Consider the following 8,304-nt stretch of genomic DNA (forward strand, 5'->3'; position numbering starts at 1 on the left):
GCAATCGAAAGCATACAGCGTGAAATGTTTAACCCTGCAGCGGTTTCTCTAGAAAGCGAGTAGAAATTTTTGAAACAGAATTTTTCGATCTGCATTCGGTCTTCCTTCATTGGCATGAAACATGCCCACAAAACTGGTTGGTGGACGCGATGACGATTGTAGTGCCTGTATTAAAACCGACAGCACATGGGATTTCTGTACGATTACATTATTTTTGCTGATCAGTAATTAGTGAATGTAACAGTCGTTCTCACTGTGCTAGAGGTTAAATGAAGCCTTATTATATGATTACAGAACGCTTCTTTTACTGTAATCGCAGTCTATGCGTTTATTTTAGCACTGCTGCCGCAATCCAAGCCAAGTTGATTCATCAAAAGGAGACTATAAATGCACGCCTTGACAGCACAGCACATGTGAGACATCCGAACAGCAATGCAGCGGCACGGTACGTCTAGCGCGGAGGACCGCATTGCATAGCGCATGAGTTGAGGCAGACGAAATATAAGGCGGCGCCGCAAGCAGCGCCATCCGGTGCCTTTTTAGACGCGTGGAGAAAAAAAGGCAAAAAATTACTCTCTGACACAACCGAAAGCTGCCTCAAGTGCGTAAAATACAATTTTAAGTTATACATGTTTGTTTTTAGGCAAAATGAGTTTACCTGCAAGGATTTCTTGTCCTACCAGTAGATTGATCCACATCGCTGTTGGGTGACGCTAGCGGTCATCCTTTCACAATTTTCAACATCAAATTAAAAATATAATTCTTTTTTATGGGACAAAAGCATGCTCGTTGCCGTCGATGTGACGAACGATCTTCTCATTTTCACCACAATCAGAAAAAATTTTCCGAGCGGTAGACAGTCCCTTTAACTTAGCGTACGCTATTCGAAAACTGCCCATTGCATGCGCCCTCCGTGCGACGGAGACGGCCGGCTCGTTTCATCTCCGCTGCAGCCGAGCTCGTCGCCGGCGCTCGCGAGCTTTTACTCGCGAGTTGAACATACGATGCGCGGGGTGCATGTTATCAATTTGGACTTTATATGGAAAGTGACGGCACAAGAAAAAAAAAGAACCGTCGAGAGTTTCCATATAATTGCTATCGCAATAAAAAGAAAAAAAAATTCGGCAGATCCCACGTACTGTGGGAGTCGATGGTATGCGAAGCATGCGGCGAGTATTTGACTGTGGCGTAACTTTTACTGAGCGACACGTTAGAAAATGTTGCTAAATATTTGCATAAATTTTATACGCACACATATACATGTTCAAGAGCCGCATATGTGTTATATAACCAGTTGTTTACGGTTGGGTAACGCTGCCAATGGCAACGTCGGTATTACGAACACCAGAAGTAGTAAGCTGATATGTAGTGCTTATACGTGTCCCGAGGACGCACGCATGTTTCACGAACCCGTGTGCATGTCTGCAAGAAGTTCTTGGCAGTTCTTGAACAAGGGCATCATCACCGTGATCAGTGAGCACCAGCAGCTGGTCATGACTTGTTATAGGATCCGGTCGTGATCGTGGTGACGAGGGGTTCATGTGTGGTGAAGTATGTGGTATAGTAGAGCTGTTGGAATTCGTGGATGCCTCGGTCATTTCGTCGACAAATTGTCTGTCGACAGAGCCGGAGACATGTCGGAACCTGAAACCACCCTTCGCGTTGGCTGTTGAGGGTGGTAGGCCTGGATAGTGCTACGTAGACCAACACCTGTGGATGGTGTTTATCGTATTCGTAGACTACCTGGGTGTATGTGGCCTACGTAGCCTAGTCTACAAAACGGCTGTCAGTCAATCTGGCATCATCCTCGGTCAGCATGAGTTCATCGCCCAGCCTCGTAAGAAATGAAGAGGACGCTGCGTCGTTCTGCTGGACGAAGTGCACTTTACGGTGCGGTGATGTGGATATCATATGTAACTTTCGTTAATGTATTCCTCCAGGGGTCGAGCACTGCTTCAATATAGCTTGCTGAATCATAAGAATACAAACGTAATGTCTATTAGACTGCTATAAAAGCGGCGCGAACACTGGAACTACAGACGTTAATCTGACATGACGCCTGTATCGTAGGAGTACACATCGTAGGAGTATCATGTAGTGTTTATTGCTTTCTTGTAAAATTAGATAACCAGCCGCACAGCCACGATTGACGTTGCACCGATATTACGCTTGCGTAGGCTGTTTATCCAAACCAGTTTATAGACCTGGCGTGGCTCAGTGGTAGAATACCTGATTGCCACGCAGAATGCTTGGGTTCGATTCCTGCTGGGATCCTAAGTTTCATTCTTTCCATTCATTGAGTCAACGCTACCGATGTTGGTTTTCCTTAACGCCTAGCATTTAAGTAGTTACCAATGTCTGTTCTCGCCGTTCCTGGGTACATATAAACTGTCAATCACCTGTGGCGCATACCCGTACACCGCGGCCCGTGGTAAACTGGTATGTGCCACACGTGTCTAGTGGAAAGGGTTTGACGACGCACGCTACAGGATTTTAACGTTATTCATGTCATGACCGGGTAATCATATTCGTCAAATCCTCTTACCCTCCCATGCAAATGTTGGTCTACACTAAGTAAAGGAGGCGATCATGAGAGCACCCAGACGTAGGCGGATAGATAGATAGATAGATAGATAGATAGATAGATAGATAGATAGATAGATAGATAGATAAGATAGATAGATAGATAGATAGATAGATAGATAGATAGATAGATAGATAGATAGATAGATAGATAGATAGATAGATAGATAGATAGATAGATAGATAGATAGATAGATAGATAGATAGATAGATAGATAGATAGATAGATAGATAGATAGATAGATAGATAGATAGATAGATAGATAGATAGATAGATAGATAGATAGATAGATAGATAGATAGATAGATAGATAGATAGATAGATAGATAGATAGATAGATAGATAGATAGATAGATAGATAGATAGATAGATAGATAGATAGATAGATAGATAGATAGATAGATAGATAGATAGATAGATAGATAGATAGATAGATAGATAGATAGATAGATAGATAGATAGATAGATAGATAGATAGATAGATAGATAGATAGATAGATAGATAGATAGATAGATAGATAGATAGATAGATAGATAGATAGATAGATAGATAGATAGATAGATAGATAGATAGCTAGATAGATAGATAGATAGATAGATAGATAGATAGATAGATAGATAGATAGATAGATAGATAGATAGATAGATAGATAGATAGATAGATAGATAGATAGATAGATAGATAGATAGATAGATAGATAGATAGATAGATAGATAGATAGATAGATAGATAGAATAGATAGATAGATAGATAGATAGATAGATAGATAGATAGATAGATAGATAGATAGATAGCTAGATAGATAGATAGATAGATAGATAGATAGATAGATAGATAGATAGATAGATAGATAGATAGATAGATAGATAGATAGATAGATAGATAGATAGATAGATAGATAGATAGATAGATAGATAGATAGATAGATAGATAGATAGATAGATAGATAGATAGATAGATAGATAGATAGATAGATAGATAGATAGATAGATAGATAGATAGATAGATAGATAGATAGATAGATAGATAGATAGATAGATAGATAGATAGATAGATAGATAGATAGATAGATAGATAGATAGATAGATAGATAGATAGATAGATAGATAGATAGATAGATAGATAGATAGATAGATAGATAGATAGATAGATAGATAGATAGATAGATAGATAGATAGATAGATAGATAGATAGATAGATAGATAGATAGATAGATAGATAGATAGATAGATAGATAGATAGATAGAAACGCTCAAAGTGCCAGAGGTTCGCTAAGAAATGCTTCGCATTTAAAAAACATTGAGGAACCATTCCACTATGAGCTGAGATAAATGACCAGCGAAGCTCTTTAGCGCACGGCACAGACAGGTTCTTAACTGCCAGGCTGTTAACACTGGCTATGCAATATTAATGCGAAATCCTTAGATGCCTCATCAAACACGACAATTGACCGTGTGTGGCGACAGCGTCAACACGAGTGATGCAAAAAATCATCACGTGATGACATCATCATGACATCATAGATCGCCAAAACGTGTGACGTCATTATGACGTCATACACCGCGACGTCATCACATGACATCGTAGCATTTGCACTGCCTCCGTGATCGTGGAGATAACAGACACCAAAGGAAAGGAGATAACAGACACCAAAGAAAAATTACAGGCACAGTTATTAGAGTAAAAAGGGGGCAGTGCAAAAAAAACAAAACACAGTATTGCCCAAGAGGCTCCTTGCTCTGACAGTGAGCAAGAAATGAGATAACTATGCTGTTTATATGCAGTTCTACTTGCATTTAAAGTGCAGTAAGCCTTCATTTATTAATTAAATTGACAAGCGTGGTGTCGGTGCGTGCATGGGCAAACACAAACAGATCTCACTTGATGACCACAAGTACTCAACATCACAGTGCCAGTGTGATAAACATCAGGCAAAGGGAGGCACATGCTTTGTGCTTCCGCTTGTGTCAGTTGTGACAGTAAAACCAGCATTAGGCAAGCAGAAAGACAGACACACAAAGTCACTACCGCCTCTTTTTGGCTAACCTTTGCACTCATCACAGATTACCTCCAAGGTAGGGGCTTTGTATGAGCTCAGCTGCACTGACAACCATTTGCAGGCATTAGAGAAGGAGGTGTACCCTCACCAGCAATCCCCCTAGTATTCCCTTGATCACGTGAACCTTAACGGTAGGTACACGTGAAGAAAGCACGTGTCAAGCCACCATCTTTCGCAGCTCACCGTCAGAGGTTTTCCTTTGAACAAACAGGATCTTAAAGCACTGAGACTTTACACAAACTGTCAGTGACGTCAGCTGAAATGGCGGTGGTGAAAAAGTGTTGATGCAAGTTCTATCACAATAACAGAAAAGTTTAACGGTGCCATACCAGACGTTAGTCTTGCTGCACCCATGGCATCCACTTTCTTTGCATCCACATTAATGAAGTTTTGATTTATTATGTATCCATTTTAACTTCAAAGAGAACTAGCTTCCTCTACGCTTTTCTGGTTTCACGTATTTGTTTGCAAACAACATACTGAGCACATCACTTCCACTTATTCCTCTCGCTCGTTACAGCATCAGTGATGCAGAAGTAAGACCACCTCATGGACTGTGTGCCTCTCGTAGGCAGTCAGCGAACTCTGACGTGACTGCTGCTTTTCTGCAGAGTCGACAAAGCCCTTAACCACAGCTTCCCACGGAGATGGTTCTGTCGTCTTCCTGCAAGGTGCCACGCTAACAATTGCTACAAGGCTCTTGATACAGCAACACATGGCAGTTTAGTTTTGAGCTAGCTGCTCATCCATGTTGAAGGAACACAAGCAACGTAAAATAGTGAGCACAACACAGAAAAAAATCTTGGCAGATCCCACTCATTCTGGGAGTTGGTGTCACGCGAAGCAGTAGGTGATTTGTGGTCTATTCTGATTTTTTTTATTGCTTTGAATCGAGTGTTGTGAGCTGGACCGACCTCTTTGTGCATTTTGAGTAGGTAAGGGTATATTGTGGGCAGGCCCTAGCGAGGAATGTTTTTTAGGTGGTGGGGGAGGGGGGAGGCAGGGAGCACTTGCAGAAGGCGCCAAATATTTGAGGAAAGCAACTACTTTGACGAAAACACGTATTTGAGGAAGCAGCACTTCAGGGGGGGGGGGGCTCCTAGCCTCGGCAAGTGTCGAGGCTACATTTGTGACATTTGTTTTTGAAAACACACCAACAAATTGACTGACTGCCATACAGGTGTGGTGTATAAGGTTCCTTTTAGCTGTGGCCGCTTCTACGTAGGATGGACAGGCTGCTGTGTTGACCAGAGATTGATGGAACATGAGAGATTTCTAACCGGAGCCTCACCATCTCATCTATCTTTACATTGTGGAGAGTGTAAGTTCATATCGAAATTCGATGGATGTGCAGTTTTGTACAGGCACAGGATTGAAGAAACGCATCTGATGGCTGAGGCATGGCATATCGATAATAGGGTAGGGCATGCGTGAGCCAATCAACTAAACTTGCATAAAGAAGAAATCAAATGCCTGAACAGCACGCATGGGGATGTAGATCCCCATGCGTGCTGGATTGATAGGTATCGCTTCTTGCTTGGGCGTGCGCAGATAAGTTTTTCTGCCTACTCTCTTTTCCATTGCAATGCACCTAGCTGTTCAGTTGTTAGTCGGCGTCTGCGTTGTCTTGACTTCTCTCCTGCGTCCGTGTTTGCACGCCCAGTCTTTTAACGTGCACCAAAGTATGTCGGTGTTGCTTTGCCCCATACCAGGAAAGCTAATATTTACCCTTCATGACACTGTTTACTTGAGTAATTTCCACAGTCACATAACATACAGCATTGAGACATGGGGCTATGCACACTCCTCCTAACATGAGCTACTTGTAATCATAGGTTGGCCAACTCGCCAATGAATCTGTTGCGATGTGACGGTGTCCGATGTAGACGTGCCTTCGTCGCTCATTTATAGGAGAGAAAGGCGGACGGCCAAGTAAGGAGGTGAGAGGCCGAAGAGGAGTGTTGGCCGAGGTGTCAAGCCAGCCAAAGTCCCAGAGCGTTCTTACTGCCTCACACCACAAGCCACCGGCGCTCGTCGTCTTTCTCCAGCTGGCTGGCCGCCACTGGCACGGCACTACAAGTCAACTCACTCAGACTCAAATCCAGCCATGAGTCTTAGTCGGTCCGGGTGAGTAATATTTTTGGTGAGTTTGAGTCAAATAAGTGTGCTTCAGGAAAATTTTAGCGAGTCCAAGTCAAAATGAGTCCTGTTCAAAAAAAAAATTGGGGAGAATGAGTCCGCATGATTCCAGTTGAGAAAAATTTTGGTTAGACTGAGTCTGAATGAATCTGGTTAAGGAAGATTTTGGTGAGACTGAGTCTGAGTGAGTCCCGGCTGAGAAAAGTTTTAACGAGTCTGAGTTTCGAGTGTGTCCAGTTGAGGAAAATTTTGGTGAGACGTAGCCCAAGCAGGCACTAAGCACAAAATATATTTCTTTATGCGAGTCTGAGTGAGCTCCACTTTTTTTGCCAACCAACGCTTGTAATGCCGCAAAAACAAGTGCTTCACACAATGCTATCTTCAAGCCTGACAGAGCACTTGCGCCACCATTTCAGTCGTCAGCAATAATGGCTCACCGCACTTCAAGGTAACACAAAATAGTTTGGCTGATGCATAGTACATTCCTATAACAAGCCCTTTCTCTCCAGCAAAGTCATCCAGAAAAAAAAAGAGAAAGCTTGAGGCAGCCTCGTACTAGTGGAGCCAAGCCTGAAGGAACAAGCAGAGCTGGGCGACCTTCCTTATTTTTCTTTATTTTTCTGTCTTTCTTCTCTCTCTTTCCTTTTTCTCTCTCTGTCTCTTTTTCTAGCTTTCTTTCCCTCTCTCTGCTCTCATTCTCTCGCCCATCCAAGTTATTGCATTCCAGGCTGGACAAAACAGCTCAGCTGAAGAGTGCATGCCGGGCACACGTGTTCAGGGAGCGAAGAAGACGATGAAGAAAAGGACCATGCATGCTGGTCGAATTGTTGTGTTGCATGTGCTACGTGCAGGTGTGCCAGGTGGTTGCTAGGCAGCGCGTAGTGCTCGGCAGAGTTTCTTGCACACAGCTTGAAGCCGAACCTCGAGCTTAAACAGCACTGCCGTTAAGATGTGTGCAGTCATAGAGTTTCGTACAATAAGCTAGAGAGGAAACTGGCGCTGCGATCGTTCAACCACCATGGGAATGATGGGAAGTACAGGCTTCGGATTGGTTAGCATTAGCTAGCGAGCTGTCTACGGATTTTTTTCGACAGTTTCAGTTTCATTATTCGCGAGGCGTGGGTAGTGGGGTGCGTTTCAAAGCACTCAAGCAGCGCTTTTATTGTTCAAAGAGGCTGAATACCACTAGGTTTCTTGGTTTGCTGCCGCGTTGCAGCTTTACAGGTTGTATTTGCACGGTGTCTACCAAGTTGATATTTCTAAATTCCCTGAGTTTTCCAAGTTTTCCCTGAGTGCTTTTGCTAAAATTCCCTGAGTGAAACAGAACCATGTTTTATGGCAAGATGGTAGACACCATGTCGCTCGATGATGTCACTCTCTAGTATGCACGTTAAAAAATAAAAAAATGACTTAATCCCATTTGGATAGTACACAGTACAATTAAATTTGAATATAGTGAAGTTGGTAAACGCGGCAGTTTACTTCATTATATCGAAACTTTGTTAAGCTGAAATTCGATCT

Source organism: Rhipicephalus sanguineus, chromosome 6 (genome assembly GCF_013339695.2).
Source record: "Rhipicephalus sanguineus isolate Rsan-2018 chromosome 6, BIME_Rsan_1.4, whole genome shotgun sequence".
Taxonomy (NCBI): domain Eukaryota; kingdom Metazoa; phylum Arthropoda; class Arachnida; order Ixodida; family Ixodidae; genus Rhipicephalus; species Rhipicephalus sanguineus.